Below are 20,558 nucleotides of genomic sequence, written 5' to 3' on the forward strand. Positions count from 1 at the left end.
GTGCATGTGCTACTCTGAAATGAAGATGTCGACACGTGGGAGGAATCCATGGCGGGCCGTATCGAACCAGTGTAAAGAGTAATGACGAAATAAATATTAAACTGAACATATTGAGATTGGGAATTAAGGAAGTGGTGGGATTACCCCATTGGAGTACTGGAGGAAGTTTTCATCGCCAGCATTTGTCCAGCACGGGAGGAGAGGTGACAGTGTACGATGCCTTACGTCAGACTGTGTACCACAGTTTCGAATGAAGTCCACAACGTCTCTTCCAGTGAGGGTGTGGAACACTGTAGTGCAATGTTGATGATTTGCGCTTAGGATGAGGAATGGACGACATATGAGGGTCAACTTCGTCGTTTTAAAACATGCTTGGTTTTGCCTTCAGAGCAGTTCTCGATGACACGATGTCAATTATATCACTATTTAGTAGATCGAACAGGGGAGTGGTACGACAGGACAAAATCGAGAAAGATGTAAGATGAATACGCTCACTTTTACGATTGATATTAGTTTGTTTATTGAAGGAACAACAAAGGAAGCGAAAGACTACATCGATGTGAGAGTCGTTTGTCACGGACAGGCAATCAGCGTGATACAGTTCGCTGGTGACAACGCTGTAGTCGTCGAAAGTCAACATAGATTGTGAGCCTAACGAAGTGTAACGTGTGCTAGCTGGTACCTCTTTGACATGCTACCCTTGGAAATAAAATGTCTGACAGAGAGTAGAATTGTTTTAAAAGAAAACACTGGATCGATTTCTACCAAGCTTGGTACACACAACATTGTTTGGAAAGAAGTATTATGGGCGTAAGAAGTACCTGACTCCCATTGAATTGAGTGTGACGTAAGGTAGACAGAGAGGGTTGGGGCAGGAAGAGGAGAGTCAGAGGGAAAGGGGGGAGGAAGAGTCGCCACGTCCGTCATGCTTGGCCTCCCGTACCCCTGACCTGCATCCGTGTGATAATAGTCTGTGTGGTGGCCTCAATCCGCAAGCCTACTATAATCGTGCGACCTCATTAGATGTGCCAAAAGACAAAATCTGACAGCAATTTCTCACTATACCTACTGATATGTTCTACAGTGCTGTTCACAACATTGTTCCTCGTTTACAGTAATTGTTAATGAATGACCACCGACATATTGAACATTTGTTATAAAGAACTTTGCCAAATCACAATTGTTACGTTAACTATTACTATTGCATCACATGAACAGTCATCTTTTGGTAATTTTGAGCACTTTTTTGATTTCAGTAAAACCCCATGTCATTTCAAGCACTTGTATCAATTTTTTACTTCTCTATCTACATTATTCTGCGAAGTATTAAATTTCCAAAAGTTGACAGACTTTCCGGTCACCCGTGTTAGATGTAACTTATAACGTTCTAACTGTAATTAATGTAATGCAAAATACGTATAATGCCTGGTTTGATGAAAGAGATGGCCTGATATCCTTTATCTTGCCAGGTTAAATAAACTAATAAATAAGTGAAAATAAACGTTTTCCTTCCGCTGATACAAAAACAAACGTTACGGAACCACTGTCTGTACATAATTGTGTGTGTTCTGTCAAATAACGACGAGAATTTCCTAAAGCCAAGAATGTTCTGTTCTCGTCTTGTGTCAGTGCTTCAGCAACCAAGCAGGGTTAACGCCGTTCCATAATACGGTCTTGGTGGGAAGAAAAGATGTTTTATTCTCATAGGAATAGGTTAGATAAAATCGGGCGACACGCAACCTGACAGATGACTTAACAGTTTAGTCTCTTTCATTCCAAACCATTCAAGATCAGCGACATGTAACCCTGTAGTGACGAATAAAGGCACAACACTCCAGCACGAAAACGAATCTAATGTGTGAATTAGCAGGGTATGCAAATGACGGCTAAATGCCGAAAATCTACAATTTTCTGTGTACTCGGTAACAACTCCGAAAGTGGATGTACCTTGCGGTGTGTTATCATATTCCGAAGAACTCGACATACTGTTACAAGCTTGGAATATCTGAAGTCTTGCAGATTTATACACGTATGCGGTAACATTCCCACTGGACTGCACAATTCTTACAGATAATATTAAAATTTGTGTATTTTTTCTGGCATTTTCTACCGCTCCGTTACCTCTTGCTCGTGTTCTGCGAGAAACCGCATATCTTAAATAACTGACGGCAGACGTTACCTGGCGAATCGTGGCCTTATCTCCACTCCAACGAGGGTGCTTTGCATACTATTACGCGCTCAGTGAAGGAATACACAGAGAGCCGCGTAGACCTTATCTGGTACCCTGTTATTAAGTTACTGTTATTTTTTCTCTCAGTTTTGCAGTCAGTGAACTTCAGAGCCACAGAAAATCGTATAACTGAAAGAAATGAGAAAAAATTAGCTCGAGCAGAAGAAAACAAAAGCGGAAAGTAACACACGGTAAACGGTATTTCACGAAGGCACATGAAGCACAATAATAAAATCTTCGTACAGTTAAATACATTTATTGTTACTACGTCGCAAGTTGAACCTTTTGGCGACATATGCTACACTGAGCTCATACTAAACATTCTGTATCTTTTTCTTATTTGCAACTTTTTGATACACGCGCTGCTTCTATTTTTCTGTTACTGGGCAAAGTGTACATGAAAGGTGTTGTTTTAATACTAAATGAAACCAATTACTTTGTACGGTCTATACATATAATCCTTTTCTAACACAGGAACTAAAACATCGCTCCCAGCAGAAAATTTCCTAACTTGCATTGGACTAACTGTACTTGACCAAACATTCTGAAATAACCATGTTATATCTATTTTAACGTACATGCAGTTTGTTATAGAGCTGTATCGAATAAATAATGAATCTAAGATAAATATTGTTAATATTTAAGGCCTATTTTCCTCAGCTGATAGCTCTATAATATTTACGATGTAGAAGAATTTTTCTTATCTGCATGATTATCATATATGAAAACAAATATCTGAAACATAATTGATCTCTCAGTTTAACTATTTAGAGTGCTTCTAAGTCATTAGACTTAACATAAATTTTAAGCTTGTCACAGAAAATACTTTATGTGGCTTGGTCGGGCTGGCTTATTTAAACAAAAGTACATATACAAAGAAACTGAACGGAAATAATTTAGATAAACTGGATATAGATGTATTTTCTAATATTTCTGTCACTAATTCACGACGGAGATAAGATACCTACTAGTAAACGTATAGAAGTGGCAGATAAGAATACATAAACCAAATCTTAGAAATTTGTTTACAGCACATTTATCCGAGCAAGTTTGTGAGCAATATCAGACGTAATAACCGTAAACAAATGCCTTGAGAATGACAATGCGCAGCATAAAAACAGACAACTACACTAGCGCTAAACACAACTAACAACTTAGAAGTCCTTCCACAAGTATCAGCAAACTGAAAGGAATATGTAACATGTTTTCTCTAGTTTTTTAAAGAAAGGAAGGTCAGCGACGACCCGGTCACGACACATCTCCTCCGTATCCATTCCAACGATTTGGAAATTGTCTCTGCAACACGTATTTCGCCATCAGCGAAAAATGTACCGGACACCCATCATGTTAATACCACATTCTGTTCCTTGTTCCTAAAGGTATTTCTTCCAATAACAGACCTAATGTTTCTGGCAGGAATGTGGTGTAGTTATTACCATTAAGATTTCCTTCGCTGAAATAGGCGCCTATAGTTCTGTCCTCTAGAATTTCACACCGTTTATCAACCGACCCCTGTTTTTGGTGTGCAACTTGCAGCAGCCAACATGGATTTTCAGTTGCCCAGTAAAGCATATTATGCACATTAACATCTCCATGGTTCGTGAATGTTGCCTCTTCAGTAAATAAAATCAAATTAATAAATGTTTCATTCTTCTGAATCTGAAGTAGCGCCCATCGGCAGAATTCAATGCGACGCATACAATCCGTACCAGTTAATTCTTGGTGGAGACAGATGTGGTAAGGACGATATTTATGGCGATGCAGAAAACGAACAACACTACTCTGGCCCATGCTAGATATCCGTGCGATTTGACGGGAACTAACACAAGGATCTCGAACCACGGTGGCAAGAGTACCAATTTCCGTTTCCTCGTTAGTAACTTTCCCTTGCCGAATATGTTTCCGGTGCGTTAAAGATCCAGTTGTTCTCAATTTATCATACACATATTTAACTGTACGACGTGTAGGGTGTGTACGTTGAGGGTATCTTTCAGCGATGAAGCCTCTAGCTCTCACTGAATTTCGTTGACATTCTCTGTAAATGAGAAGCATATCGACTTGTTCTTCGAACGAATACATCATTCACATTCTCTTGATTTGACTATACTAGTCTTAACGTTCCTATTAGTGTTGTATTGCGAAACCGTCGAATGGTGTTTACATGTCGATGTCACGTTAAATGGACACTCCGTATTCGGCGATTGTTTGCTACTTGCACAGTAAACGAGACAGAATTGTCAGAGTATGTGCTTTGATAAGTGCCGAAATGATAAGGAATACCACTCAATCCATGATATGAAGATTGCAGCACTGCAATGATACGAATGGTCATCACTTCGAACACCTTCTGTAAATGGACGTACGTATCAACTTCTTGACCTTCGTTGACCTTCAAAGGCCTTACTGTTACACATCGTTGGATTCCTCTCGATAGCCACTGTCAGAAACAGTACCAAACTATAGCATCCCATTTAAAAACAATGTTGACCATATCTCTGACGCGACCCCACCTAGCAACAAAAAACCAACGTCATATTATGGGCCCCGTTGTCGCATGCAACATTTTCTTTCAAACTTTTCAGTTCTTATCATACTTTCGGAGTTATTCTACGTGGCAATAGTTAGTGACTCACCCTGTAGAAAGGGGAGACCTTCTTAAAGATTCTCTCTGTTCTCTTGATTACAATGAAAGTGTTATGTTATGTGTGGTGTTCAAAAATGGTTCAAATGGCTCTGAGCACTATGGGACTTAAATTCTTAGGTCATCAGTCCCCTAGAACTTAGAACTACTTAAACCTAACTAACCTAAGGACAGCACACACATCCATGCCCGAGGCAGGATTCGAACCTGCGACCGTAGCGGTCGCGCGGTTCCAGACTGTAGCGCCTACAACCGCTCGGCCATTCCGGCCGGCCATGTGTGGTGTGCGTACTGCAAGACCTTCATTACACACACCATCAGATTATTTGACTTGTCTCTCTAACGAAGTAGGCGAGTGTCAGCAATATGTCTCGTGGTCTTATCGTGGCGTGTTTATCTTCTGTCAGACGATAGAAATGCCACTTGCACGCTTAGAGTAGCAGATTGACGGTGACCAACTTTAAACAGAACTTGATTAATTTTCACACACATTTATTAAAATAGTAACAATCATAAACCTTACGTAACTTGATTCTGGATGCTATTTACAATTGACAATCTGAAGTTCCTTTGGTCTTTGTACGTTAATCTTATTCTCATATATCTCTGATACTTGACAAAGTGTCTATTCATTTATCTTCATGGCTATGTACAGGAATATGGTAATCTTATTAGGCGCAGACTGAAACTTGACTAAAGACTGGTACAGACAAATGCAGAGTGGTGCAGGCTGGTGCAGACAAATGCAGACTCATACATACTAATGCAGACTAACTAATTGGAGGTGTGTCCACTTGTTATAATACCTCGCGCGTTCAGGTACCACTGCGCGAGTGTGATCCGTGAGGAGAAAAGGTTCTACGTTAGCAGCAATCTCATTGGCTGCGTTACATATTAATACTTGGATCGGCTGAAGCAGAATTTGGTCCATCTCTCAGGCAGCGCCATCTCGTAGTGCGGAGACGGACGAGCGCTGCGCCTGCGCTGTTGTGCTTAGCAGGGTGCGCTCTAGTGGGAAATTTGTGTACGCGCTGACTACGCGGAACAATGTACACAACATTATGGCACATTAATGCCCTGTTACTATGATTCCGAGAGTTCTTCTCAGGACGACTGACCAACCGAGCTCTTTTTGATGTGTGGTCCCATCAGGAGAGGTAGTTTCATGGGACCGTTACATAGGGATCTCATGAGACGGGAGACAACCGTCGATCCAGGCAGAGACCTGCATTCCTGAGCGAGCCTCGTACAGCTTGGGGGGAGGGGGGGGCGTAGGTGCCTCAGAAGTTGCCCGCTGGGGTTTGTTTTACTTCAGCAGCCATTCACCTCATTAGCACGCAGCTCAGTTTGATGTTGAAGTTTTTTTTATATTGGTGCGTACCTTCCTCGCGGTCCAAGCGGTGAAGCCAAGACACCCGTTCTCCAAAATACATAATATTCCAACGCTGCACCGCACGGTGGTCGCTGCATCACGCCCAGAGCTTACGGTAACAGAGCACTTCTAGTGCGCAGCGCAGGAACACGCGGTCGCCGAGCCCGTACCCAACGACCGGATGCTGAGCGCCTGTGGGGTGGGCAGACAAATAGGATCTGTCAATTGTTTCATTTATTTCAAGATTGCTGAAAATGAGACAGAGATACAAACGTCGAAGTGAACAATTTATCGATGTGAGTGCTTCAAATTCTCGTTCTGCAATTGTCTAACCATACAATAATGGGTATTTCTGCCTGTTTCCGTAGTATGTTACATTTGTTTATGCTGAGGGTCAATTGGCAGATCCTGCGCCAGTTGACTATGCATTTCCCTACTTTTTTTTTCCTTGTGATTTTTCTAACAGCTTCATTTGCAACAAAAACCTTCGCGGGTCTTGTGGGTGCACAGAGCGAGCTGGATTTCGCACGAAGTTTGCGCAAGGTAGGGGCATACAATGCACTGTATCAGTGCTCATGGTGAATTACAAAGCCCCTGCAACGTCTCTCTGTCTGTCGGTTCTAGAAATATAAGCTGTACACCACCACTGGCTTTTTCCCTTTTTCCCCACTCTTTCTCTCTCTTCCTATCTTTTCCGTTACTAAGTGTGAAAACATAAGTACAACACTACAGCACATGAGGATCAATCATCACTGGCATCCACAACATCCAGTTAAATAACAAAACGTTATTTGCAGGTCAGAGGAGAGAATGTCAAACTACCTACACTAGGTCTCCGAAGGAAACTGCGTGAATGTCCATCACGATAACACAAAATAATGAGTGCAGGAATGAAGGCACTCATGAGAAATAGAATGGTGGAAATAGGCCTCTATTCAGTCCGTTCCCGATAATGTGTACTCTGTAAAGAAAGCCAAATTCATCAACAGCAGAACAGTGAATGAAATTCAAATCTGGGAACAAGAAATCCATCAGGTAGAATGGCGTTGCTTATGAGTCATGCAGCGGACTGTACTAGACTGAATCTCAATTGCCTAACTGGCAACGATGCTGGGATCGGCTCATCCCACATGTTATGTACATGTAAATGTATGTTATACGAACAATCATAAGCTCGTATAAGGGAACGACGCCAGTGAAAATTTCTTGCAGGAGCAGGTCACGCGCCCGAATTTCCCGCTCTGCGCTAGCGGTCGACTTAACCACTTTGGCTACCCGTGCACGATTCATGGCAAGACACAAGCCTCCATATGTCGTCAGGAATATAGCATCGTCCTTTTGAAAAACACAGGCACTGCTATATCGTACACACGATACGTGGCGACCCGCTGACGATCGTCTACCTTGATCTGTGGCACCTCTGAGCCTCTATCGGCAACAGCCGTTTATTGTCTACCCATTGGACTAGAAAATTAAAACTACACAAAAAATGAGTGTGTGTCACGTCGAGAAACCCATAGTTTTTACTCTTTTGCATTCAAAGATACTATATATTTGTCTGAGACGTATTGGCACAGAAATAAATTAAAAGTAACTCCAATATCTCAGTACCATTCAGCGCACCCGCCCAATTAGCCGAGCGGTCTAACGCACGGCTTTCCGGAGTGGGAAGGAGCGCCTGGTCCCCGGTACAAATCCGCCCGACGGACTTGTCTCGAGGTCCGGTGAGACGGCGAGTCTGTGGATGGTTTTTAGGCGGTTTGCCATCTGCCTCGGCGAATGCAGGCTGGTGGCCTTATTCCGCCTCAGCTACACTATATCTGCGATTGCTGAGCAAACAAGTTCTCCACGTACGCGTACACCACCATTACTCTAGCACGCAAACATGGGGGTTACACTCGCCTGGTGTGAGACGTTCCCTGGGGCGGTCCACCGGGGGCCGAACCGCACAATCACTCTGGGTTCGGTGTCGGCGGCGGAGGGGTGAAGTGGACTGTGGTAGTCGTCGTGGGTTGTGGACCACCGCGGCTGCGGCGGGGACGGAGCCTCTCCGTCGTTTCTAGGTCCCCGGTTAACATACAATACAATACAATACCATTCAGCGCTTCCGGCACGTTTCCCTCGGTAAATTTTGGAGCTGAACGTTCGCTCCCAATTATTCCCCATTGAGACCTTATTTGGCACGCTACAAAGTCGCCAGGTCGGCTGAAAAGAACTGTGCTCCACAAGTGGTCGGCCCTCGCGGTGCTCTTGGGCGGCAGAAGATACACTACACTTTACTCCCCTTCGAATACTCATCAGGTCCACATATTTTGTTTGGGTCACATTGTCTCACAAATAAATTAAAATTATCTCTAGTCCCCCGCACACGTACAAAATTTTCAAGACATCTTCCTTGTTGTAAAGTAAAAACTGGAATCGTTAATTCCCACCCTTTCTATGCACAAAGATTCCAACTGAAAACATCACTGCTCCAATTCAAGCTCGCTGTGATTTGGATGAAAGGGACCGAATTTTACTCTGGGCCATAAGTCAAATAGCTCACCCTGACCGGTAGACAAGAAAACGACCATGAGTCGATTGCAAGGCATCATACAGTTTCTCTGTACAAACGACGGTACATTCTATGAAACTGTGCACGTTTAAGGGATTATTTCAATCAAAGACATGTTGCGTCTGCTGCCGATAATTTAAAGGCAAGCATTATACATGAGCTCGGACGCTGTAATATTTATCCCCAGGAAAATTCTACGAAGCACTGAGGTGGCGCAGGGTATAAATCTTAGTCTGTCAGCATAAGAAATGTGTATAGCCAGTCCAAATGTAAGGAGAGCAACTGTGAATGCAGTTTGAGCATACACTATGTACATTAAGCCTACTAAAATGTTAACAGATAGATAGTAGATGAAATGAAAGAAGCAGCTGAACTTCAGACTCTATTTCTAACACTACGCCCACTAATAGAAAGTAGCAGGTTGCAGTTTCTCTCATCGACGGCTGTGTAACCATGAGGGAAGCAAGCGGCCGTGGTCTACCTGTAGAACGAACCCAGTATTCGTCTGTTGTTCTTTTAGGGAAACCCCTATGCGTAAAAATGAAATGTATATCTCGCTCACGGCATGGTGAGGAACGAAAAGGTTGTTTCTTATCGCACATCTGTACTACGCAGTTTCTGCTTCCTAAGTTTTCTATGTCTATGGAGTATCAAAAGGCAAATCGAGAACAGTATTTTCAAGTAAATAATCCTGCTCCTTAATAACGTACTGTCTTATGTGGAAATTACCACCTCAGATTACATTGCCCAGTGATGGAACATCTGCCGCTAGTGATGGAGATTGCAGCCAGCGATATCCACATGTTTCTGTAGCCAAAGAAGCACTGAGCACGGCAAGACCGTCACGACGAGGTAAATAAACATGAGACAATCCGGCGCCCTGTAGGGCACGAGTAGACAGATGTAGACTACTATTCACACTAATACATGTGTGACAATGACAGGAATCGTGTAATCAAGCACCAGCCAGTGATAGCCATCAATAAATGGTACAAATGGCTCTGAGCATTGTGGGACTTAACTTCTGAGGACATCAGTCCCCTAGAATTCAGAACTACTTAACTAACCTAAGGACACCACATACATCCGTGCCCGACGTAGGATTCGAACCTGCGACTGTAGCGGTCGAGCGATTCCAGACTGTAGCGCCTAGAACCGCTCAGCCACCCCGGCCGGCTAGCCATCAATATTCTATCAAATAAAGCTATATGCAATATGAATATAAATTAAGTAATGAAATGTGGAATAGCTTTGTTTAGAAACGAAATTTTTGTATACGAATTGTTTCCATTTATGTGGTACAGTTGACACACGCAATTATTGCAGTACACACAAAGCAAAAGAAAAAAAAATACCGGCGCACCACTACCGAATTATCGGAATGGGATTAAAGTCGATACATGTATTGTAAGTGTACAGGCATGCTACAATTTCCTAAAAACTGGATGATTTCACAAACTGAGCAAGTCAATAATGTGTTGGTCCACATCAGGCCCTTATTTAAGCAGTTATTTGGCTAGATATTGATTTATACAGTTGTTAAATGTCCTCCTGAGGTGCCAAACTGTCTAGTTGGCGCCTTAGATATTCAAAATTCAGGTCGAAGGGTCCTCCGCACAATGCTTCAAACGCTCTCAATTGGTGAGAAATCCCACGACCTTGCAAGCCAAGGTAGAGTTTGGCGAGCACGGAGACCAGTGTGAGAAACTCTCGTCGTGTGCAGGCGAGCATTATCTTGCTGACATGTAAGCCCAACATGGCTTGCCATAAAGGGCAACTAAACGGGGCATAGAATATCGTTGATATACCACTGGGCTGTAAGGTTGCCGCTCATGAGAATCAAATGAGTCCTCCTGTGAAATGAAAAGGCACCACAGACAATCAGTCCCAATTGTTGGGCTGTACGGGGGACAGCACTCAGGTTAGTCGGGCGTCTCCAGACGGTCATCGCTCATCATTTGGCTCAGTTCGTAGGGGAAATCCTTACTGAAGGCAATGAGATTCCAGGCCGAAGACGTACCTAGTGACGCCCTGAACATAGCTGGGATAACACTGTGACGATCGGCGCCATAAGGCACGACATCTAGTAGTGATGCTCTGGGACATTTCATGTCATAGCAGAACCGCTTCGGTTGTCATCCGTGGCGCCCTTACAGCAGAGCGGTACGGCGGCAATATTCTACGCCCCGTTTTGTTGTTCTTCACGGAAAGCCACCCTGGGCTCACATTTCAGCAAGATAATGTTCGACCGCGCACGGCGAGAGTTTCTTGGTCTTCGTGCTTGTCAAACCCTTTCTTGACCAGCAATGTTGCCGGATCTTAGCTGATGCCCGCGGGCAAAAACCGCAAACAAACAAATCACAATATAATTATTACACAGGTGGATAGATTAGGAAACCTCGAATAACAATGCGACTTACTAGAATCAGCTGACCAGCTACCTCACAAAAGTCGATACCTTTTCGACAGACGTCCAAGGAATTTACATTACCAAAAATAATGTGATGAAAGCCTAAAATCAAATAAAACACACAATCAGGCTCCTTTCAGAGATTTGTTCTTGTGGTCTTCAGTCCAGAGACTGGTTTGATGCAGCTCTCCATGCTATTCTATTCTGTGCAAGCTTCTTCATCTCCCAGTACCTACTGCAACCTACATCCTTCTGAATCTGTTTAGGGTATTCATCTCTTGGTCTCCCTCTACGATTTTCGCCCTCCACGCTACTCTCCAGTACTAAATTGGTGATCCATTGATACCTCAGAATATATCCTACCAACAGATCCCTTCTTCTAGTCAAGTTGTGCCACAAATTTCTCTTCTCCCCAATTCTATTCAATACCTCCTCATTAGTTACGTGATCTACCCACCTAATCTTCAGCATTGTTCTGTAGCATCGCATTTCGAAAGCTTCTATTCTCTTCTTGTCTAAACTATTTATCGTCCAAGTTTCACTTCCATACATGGCTACACTCCATACAAATACTTTCAGAAAGGACTTCCTGACACTTAAATCTATACTCGATGTTAATAAATTTCCCTTCTTCAGAAACGCTTTCCTTGCCATTGTCAGTCTACATTTTACATCCTCTCCGACCATCATGAGTTATTTAGTCCCCAAATAGCAAAACTCATTCACTACTTCAGCACTCATTTCTTAATCTAATTCGCTCAGAATCACCCGATTTAATTAGACTACATTCCATTATCCTCGTTTCGCTATTGTTGATGTTCATCTTATATCCTTCTTTCAAAACACTGTCCATTCCGTTCAGCTGCTCTTCCAAGTCCTTTGCTGTCTCTGACAGAATTACACTGTCATCGGCGAACCTCAAAGTTTTTTATTTCTTCTCCATGGATTTCCTTTACTGCTTGCTCAATATACAGATTGAATAACATCGGGGATAGGCTACAACCCTAACTCACTCCCTTCCCAACCACTGCTTCCCTTTCGTGCCCCTCGACTCTTATAACTGCCATCTGGTTTCTGCACAAATTGTAAATAGCCTTTCGCACCCTGTATTTTACCCCTGCCACCTTCAGGGACAGCTTTTTAAATTCAATAAACAAGGCATTAAATAACGGCTAATCCGTCAAGTAAGATACACTTATAGCCAGAATTAAACACTGCTCTTATAAAACAGAAAAAACAATAAATGAAACACGGCTGGCAAGCACTTACAGGTAATATACCAGACAAGTAGCTTACAGAAAAATTTTAACGGTAGTCGGAGCCTTGTGTACACTCCCAGTCAAGCCATGCTCCCCAGTAATGTGGTACGTAGGAAAGAAAACCCAAACTACAACCCATGTTCGCCACAAATCGCGAATATGTGTCCAGGAAATCAGCTGAACACAGCCTGGTAGCAAAATATAAACGAGTGCCTTCCCTCACAGCAGAAGATCGGAGTTTAGGCCACAAATAGCAGCTATATCCGAAAGAAACCAGGATACAGTGGGCCACACGTCAGTTAAGTACAAAATTACTGTCCTTTACAGAAAAGAGCTCACCATAAAGTCGACAATACAGCCACGCAACAGTTCCCCGAGCCGTGCGCGTCCTCCAACAGTCGAGTAGCTGATAGTTAAACTCCAATCAGTGCCAGGGTGCCAGTAACACCCCATAGACTAGGCTGCCACCTTCCTAATGCGTTCGTGTCAGTGGAGAACTCACACATCTTAGTTAAAACTGGACATCCATATCTTCGATTCTGCTTGCCATGCACACGCCTATAATCCCTAACTGTCGCTGCTGACGTGCTGGCTTACATGCCGGCAGCCTCTAATTTCCCAACAACAGAACTGAGACATACAGGGGTAGATACTATCGATAACAGAGCGCGAAGAATATCGCGTGCAAATGACACAAAGTCTCCATTGAAGCACGTACAGAGCGTGCCACAATTCCCATCACAGTCTTCTAAGGGTTTTGGGGGCAGATAAAGTTTTAATAATGATGTCTTGAAAAGAAGCGTTTGGTTATAAAATATGTTCGAGGACTGGGCCACTTTCAGATCTCCCGCATATATACGTGGCTTTCAAATGAAACCCGGTCACTGGTGTAAAGTAACGGTAACGGTTTTATTAACTCAAACATGTAGTTATACACAGTACACACACACAGTAGACATACTCAATAGTCGCCAAAACTGTTGGCACATTTACCCCATTGCGACACTAGCCGGTCGATTCCATCCTTGAAGAAGCTAGTGGGCTGCTGTCGGATCCAGGCCTGGACCCAGTCACACACTTCGTCATCCGTTGTGAATCGATGTCCGCGAGTAGGAATGAAGGTCACACAGAGAAATGTCGGGACTGTGCGATGGATGTTCCAGAGTTTCCCACCGAAACTGCTGCAAAGTCGTCTTCATCGCATTGGCGGTGTGTGGGCGGGCATTAATCATGCAGGAGGATAACGCCATTGGACAACACGCCTCGGCGTTTCGACTTCTCGTCTCAGTTTCTGTAAAGTGGCTTGATAACGCTGAACATTGATCGTGGTTCCCCATTATAGGAACTCGACAAGCTCACAGCCCTTTGGTCAAAAAAGGACACCATGACCTCACCAGAACTTGTGTGCATAGCCTTTGATTTCTTTTGAGGTGGTGAAGTCGCACGTTTCCGCTGCTTGCTATGACGCTTGCTCTCCGGTTCAAAATGGTGACAACATGTTTCGTCAGCTGTGACATCGAATCACTCCTCGTTGTTCCTCCTTACTCGCCAGGATGTTCGGTAGTGGACGATAACTTGTGTGACTACCTTCTCTTCTCAGTGAAACCACACTGGCGGTATATAACATCAAACGGTGGGCACGCCGTCAGTCTCTCTACCAATACATGGAGCCACCATAACCGCAGTTACGTGCTGCCACAGTTACGTATAAAGGCAGACGTACTGACTAGGTTGCATTTGAATTAACCTCATGTTACATATATTTCCTATACTAGATATCACCTACACGAACAATCACCGTCCGAAAAGGACTTGAAGACCCGGCGGTACCGACCGGTCGTCATGCCCTCCTCATCCCTTAGGTATCATTGGATGTGGTCAGCACACCCCTCTATCAGCCGTTGTCAGTATTCGTGACTGGAGCCGCGACTTGTCAATCAAGTACCTCTTTCATGGCCTCACAAGGGATCCACTGCTGGCTAGCAACGCTGTTACAGTCTAGCACCCGACCGCTAATATGGGAGCAGCAATCTAAGGCTGTTTGCTAAATGATGGTGTGTGCACAGAAAGATATTATCTTTGAGGGACTGAAGGGGAATACAAGAAGACTTAGACAAAATTTCTAGGTCGTTTCATGAATGGCGGCTAGCTCTAAATGTAGAAAAATGTAAATTGCTGCAGATGAGTGAGCATAACAGTCCCATAATGGTCAAATACAGCACTGGCAGTGTGCTGCTTGATACAGTTGCGTCAGTTTAATAGCTAGGCGGAACGCAGCAGAGCGATATGAAACGGAACGAGGGTGTAAGGATTGTAGCGAGGAAGGCGAATAGACGACTTCGGTTTGTTGGCAGAATTTTGGGAAAGTACAGCACGTCTGTAAAGGAGACAGCGAGCCATTCTTGAATACTGCACCAATGTTTGATATTCCCAACAGGTCGTATTAAAGGCTGACAACGAAGTAATTCAAAAGAGGGCTGCTAGATTTGTTACCGGTAGGTTCGACTAGAACACATGTTTTACGGGAACTCAAAAGAAAATCCCTGGAGGGATGGCGACGTTCCTTCAAGAGGCACTACTGAGGAAATTTAGAGGTTGACTGCAAAACGATTCTACTGCACCCCAACATATATCTCGCGTGACGACACAAAAATAAGATAACAGAAATTAGGCCTCGTTCAGAAGAATATTTTACCTCGTTCCATTTACGAGTGGAACAGGAGAGGAAAAGGCTAGTAGTGGAACGCACCGTACGTGGCTGGGGAGTATATGTATGTACGTTTGTCTGGATCTAGGCAGTTCTGAAGTTGCGCTTAATAATGGAGGCAAACCTTAAGAAAAGGAAAGGCAACTACATACGATTTGTCGACCTAGAAAAAGTGTTCGACAGTGATAAATTGTGCAAGACTTTCGAAATTCCAAGGAAAATATTCCTAAATTACGAACACAAGCTAAGAGGGAACAATAAGCAAGGAAAACCAACAGCGAAGCGCTCGAATTAAAAAGAGTATAACACAGGGATGCCGTTTTTCAACTCTAGCGTTCAGTACATCGAAGCAATGACGAAAACTGTAGGGTCACGAGTGGTATTAAAAGTCAAGATATCGATGATAAGATTCGGTGATGACATTGCCACCATCAATGAAAGTGAGAAAGAACTGCATCATCTATTGAATGGAATGAGTGTAATGAGCACAGAGTAGGGAATTGAGAGTAGACCAAAGAAGGATTAAAGTAATGAGGAGTAGCAGGAATGAATATGCGATCAACTTGACATCAATTTTAGGGCCGCGAGACCGACAAAGTAAAGGAAGCCTACTACCTTGGAAGCAAAATAACACATGATGGACCAAGAAAGCAGGACATAAAAAAGTGAATCAGGGACTATGGGATTAGTTGGGAAGGAGAGAGTCGAAGCCTTTCAGATCTGATGGTAAAAAATAAGAGACGTCAAAAAATATTATGTGTAAAATATAGCCTTATTTCAGCATTTTTATGACTGTGGTATCTGCTGTACAGATGTCCACATGGAAAGCTGAAACCCAGTAACGCCTGCTGGCTATCAATGCTCATACAGTTTAGCACTCGACTGCAAATATGGGAGATGATGACACATAACATACAGACAAACTGCACTGAGAGGTCGATTTTTTTTACCTGATCTGTCTGATGATGACTTAAATATGCCGCAAAAACGAGACCACTGCAAGCGGCCCAGGACACATCGTCAAAGTCAAGCAAAAAGTCATTGCACACAGCAAACATAAGTAGACTCATAATATACTGTTATCTGCCCACCACCACCACCCCTCACTCCCTTCTCCCATTTTCCAATGCACCTCTCTCCGATAATCCCTATACAACAGCACCCATCATAGGAATAAACCTGATATAGACAAACAGAAACGCGATTGTTGGTCAGCATCCGTAGCTCTCGTATACTGGTTTTGTTCCGCTCTTGGAAGTAGATCCAACTTACGTGTTAGATATCACTATGTCTCCGTAAAAGAACCTTTAAGATTTAGCAGCCATCAATGTTTTCCTTAATCATATTTTAGCTACATAATTTTTATCTCAAAAATCGTGTACAGTCACTGTCTCTGTGCTCTGACTGTCCATACGTACTGTAAAAATGAATGACACCTTTTTTTGTTTCGCAGTGAAACATTCGAGGAAGAAGTTGTTCCTAATGTTTTTTACAAGAATATAGAAAAGAAATAAGCTTTGACAGTTCTAGAGAAACACTATGTAATAAAAATAAGGCCGGGTATTTTTATTATATGCGTGGTGTAAACGTAATGTTATAGAATGATAATCGTGTGTACTGCCGGGCGGCGGTTCGAAATTCGCTACGGTCTATAATTTTTTTGTCAAATATATGTTAATTAACGCATCCTTAACCATCATTTTTTAAGAAAAATGAATAACTTTTAGTCTCTAATTACATATCTCAAGCAAAATTCTAGTTTTTGTTGAAAATATACATTCTTAATTGTCAGCATTTTATAAAAGACTGTTACAGGTTGTTAAAGTTAGGAAAACACTACACAATAAAAAATTTTGGAGGAAAATGAAAAATCGAATATTCTTAATTTGAATATGCCCATCGCTTTGTAGGACAAATGCGGTCTCGCACGAACCAGAGTGATATGCGTCATAGGAACGTGGAACGGCGTCGAGCACATGGCACAAATGCTGCAATTTTTACAGTTGTCACCGTAACACTGCAATATGAAACCAACAGAACTGACCAGGAGAAATAAAAAGGCATTTCAGCTGCCAAACGTATTGAAACTAATGCACGAAGCTTTGTGACACGTCATTGCCGAATGATGGCAAAATGCAGAACAGCACGTCAGAAAAGAGGAGGAGGAAATGGGAATTTTTTCGTGGCTTGGGATTCTGTTGCTGATCGCATCGTTATCAACGTATCAATCTGAAATGTACCGTATTCCTCCGAGTCCGATATGAAAGGAGTTGAGAGATTACCAAATGACAGACTGTAATACCTTCAGCGGCTTCAGTATTTAACTACATAGGCGCTTCTACTATTGTTAAGGTCAGGAATTTTCATCACTTGCTTTTAGTTACAGTAGTATGTTAGCTAAGATCGGGTCCATGTTACGTTTTCCGTCCGGTCAGCTAAGAAGACTAGCGCCTGTATTTTTCCATATATTCCTTCCATCTGTTTAAAAATTAAATAATATTCAAAGCTACATTGTTTCTCTCATCGTCTCTTTTTACGTCTTGGCTTCAGTTCTTCACATCATTGCAGATTAGTTGGATCACTTGCCTGGCCACTACTGTCCAATTTAAATGCGTCTGTAAAATAGTTGAACCGTATCATCGCTGAGTCGATGTACGCATAACGCGAATTTAATATCCTTCAAGACTGTCGCCTGTTACCCACAGCTTTCTGTGTCAATTTTTTTCCCTCTACCATAAATCGTTACTAGTTTTAAAAAATTCTATTATTTTCTGTATGAGACCATGTTGAGAAGTGTACGCACCCAGATTTATGTAGAATATCAGAGACCTGCACTTGTGCAATCTCAGTAGCAATGAATCCTGGAACAGAAATAACAGGGGAATCTGTTGTGATGGCCACCATGTATTGCCGGCAAGGAGAGGCTTCACTATTTTTACAAAAAAATAAAATAAATGAATAAATAAATGAAGTAAACAAGATCCCAAACTGTTAACTTGCATCATGATAACCAAATGAAAAATGGCGCCCGCACTGATCGCAAGGGCTCTCAGCGTCACCATCGAAGACGAACTCCCTGGCAGCTATAAATCGTGCAGGGAGTCCAGGTAGTTACCCGCTCTTCAAAGAATGCATGTAGAATCATATTCATGTACCGGGGTGATGGGAAGTCATCATAGAATGTGATGGCATGCAGCCGAATGCGAGGCAGTGTAGTATAACGTCGACAGAATGTAAAATTTCACTGAACTTTCCAATTAACGACGCACGTGCGGAGGTTATTACTTTTATGACGGTAATATTGACACGCCAAGATATAGTGGTTGCGAGTGGCAGCAGCGATGCTGAAAAAGAGGCTGTTGTACATTATATCTCTTGCTTTGTTAGCCGACTGGGATGTAATTTCTAATTTTTTTGTTTTTCTTCTTTTGTTTTATGTTGTCTTCCTGGAGGGGAGTAGGGAGGGGTATATATTGTTGTATGAAAGGGATAGTCGGCCGCCGGCCATTGTGGCCGAGCAATTCTAGGCGCTTCAGTCTCGAACCGCGTATCCGCTACGGTCGCAGGTTCGAATCCTGCCTCGGGGATGGATGTGTGTGATGTCCTTAGTGTAGTTAGGTAGTTCTAAGTTCTAGGAGACTGATGACCTTAGATGTTAAGTCCCATAGTGCTCAGAGCCATTTGATACTCGCCCATTGCAATCAGAATTGTGACTTTAGTCTTTGGTGTCCTTAAAGAAAAGGTGGGAGGATTAAAAACCATTGTAATTCGAAAAAGCACATCTTGATGAATAAACGAACAGGAAAAGGTAAGTCGTTCTTCTAAAAATTCGTTGCTTCACATTGGACATTATATATATTTAAGTTTTACCGGCAAGAATTACACCCTGTGGCAAAAATAATATAAAAAGCCTACATCAAAATTGTAATAACACGTATCAAAACCAGCGACGAGCGACATTGCCCTCTTTCCTCAAAAGTAACATTCAGTAGCCCAGACGTGGATTTATTCACGCTACAACGATGAAGGATCTGTTGCCTTCCCGTTTTTCTTTGAGATTGTGCAGAATCATTAATACTAAATCGTCGATCGCCGTAGCTGTGGAGTCCAGGGATCGATATCGCAGAGGTTCAGAAGAAGAACTCTTCCTCCAGCGAATCGCTGTTGCTGGAGATACGTAAATAATAATAATTATTATTACTATTATTTTATGAGAATCTTCAAGACTTTTGTTAGGAAAAGTCCTGCAATTAACTTCTCAAACATTCATAATATTCTTGTTTCTTTTTTTATTCCTTTTTTATCTGCACACTCGCCCAGTACAGTACTCATGCATTCAAGAGAAAATTAGTACATTATTGCAATTAACTTGGGGAATGAACATTGTAACAGTCTGTCGTGGAGCTTATCGTGAAACTGGCTGCCCTTAAAGGCGTAGTGAAGATGATGTGATAATACGTTCTATAGGCACGGAAAAAAATTCCAGAGGTTGAATTTGTTTGGTGGTTCCAGGCACTATGAACTGTAATGTCGCGCACTTTTCAGCAGGGAGAGTTTGTTCTACAGAGTATGATTTTTATACGCGGAACAGAAACCAAGGAAAAGCAAGTTATTTGGATTAGCTACTGGCCAAAAGCAGTGCTCATACCATAGTTGTAGTTCTCTTACGCCCATTGTCTTGCTCTTGCTTCTTGTGAAGTAAATATTCCCTTGTGCCCTTGCAAGATCACGCAGCCGAGACAGAATTGTACGGAGTAGAGCACCTCCAACTTCTCATAACACAACAAATAACTTTCCAGCCAGTTTACCACCCAGATTAAAAGTCGGCATAAGTGTTTTCAAATGCGTTAAGGCACTGATCTTAGGTGATCTTGATACAACTCTTTTGGTACCACTAATTTCCATGGTTCCTTTCACAGGCATTTCCTCTCAAATCCCGATTGGTCAGAGGTGAAAATAAATTCCTTACTACCCGTGGTATAGGGGTAGCGTCTTTGATTCATAATCAAAACGTCTTCGGTCCCGGGTTCGATCCCCGCCACTGCCTAAATTTTGATAAATAATCAGCATTGGCGGCCGAAGACTTCCAGCATAAGGTCAGCCTCATTCTGCCAACAGCCTTGTCAAAGAGGGCGGAGGAGCGGATAGAGATTCAGGGCACTCTCTTGTCCTAGGGGTGGGAAATTGCCCCTAAAGGCGGAAGAATCAGCAATGATCAACATGAGGATGCAGAAGGCAATGGAAACCACTGAATTAAAGACACGTAACGTGTTTCCGCAGGACATGTGGCCTGTAGTTGAAGAAGTGTCATGATGATCTCTCCATTCGCAAAAGATTCCGGAATAGTCCCCCATTCGGATCTCCGGGAGGGGACTGCCAAGGGGG

Source organism: Schistocerca gregaria, chromosome 1 (genome assembly GCF_023897955.1).
Source record: "Schistocerca gregaria isolate iqSchGreg1 chromosome 1, iqSchGreg1.2, whole genome shotgun sequence".
NCBI classification, from domain to species: Eukaryota; Metazoa; Arthropoda; class Insecta; order Orthoptera; family Acrididae; genus Schistocerca; species Schistocerca gregaria.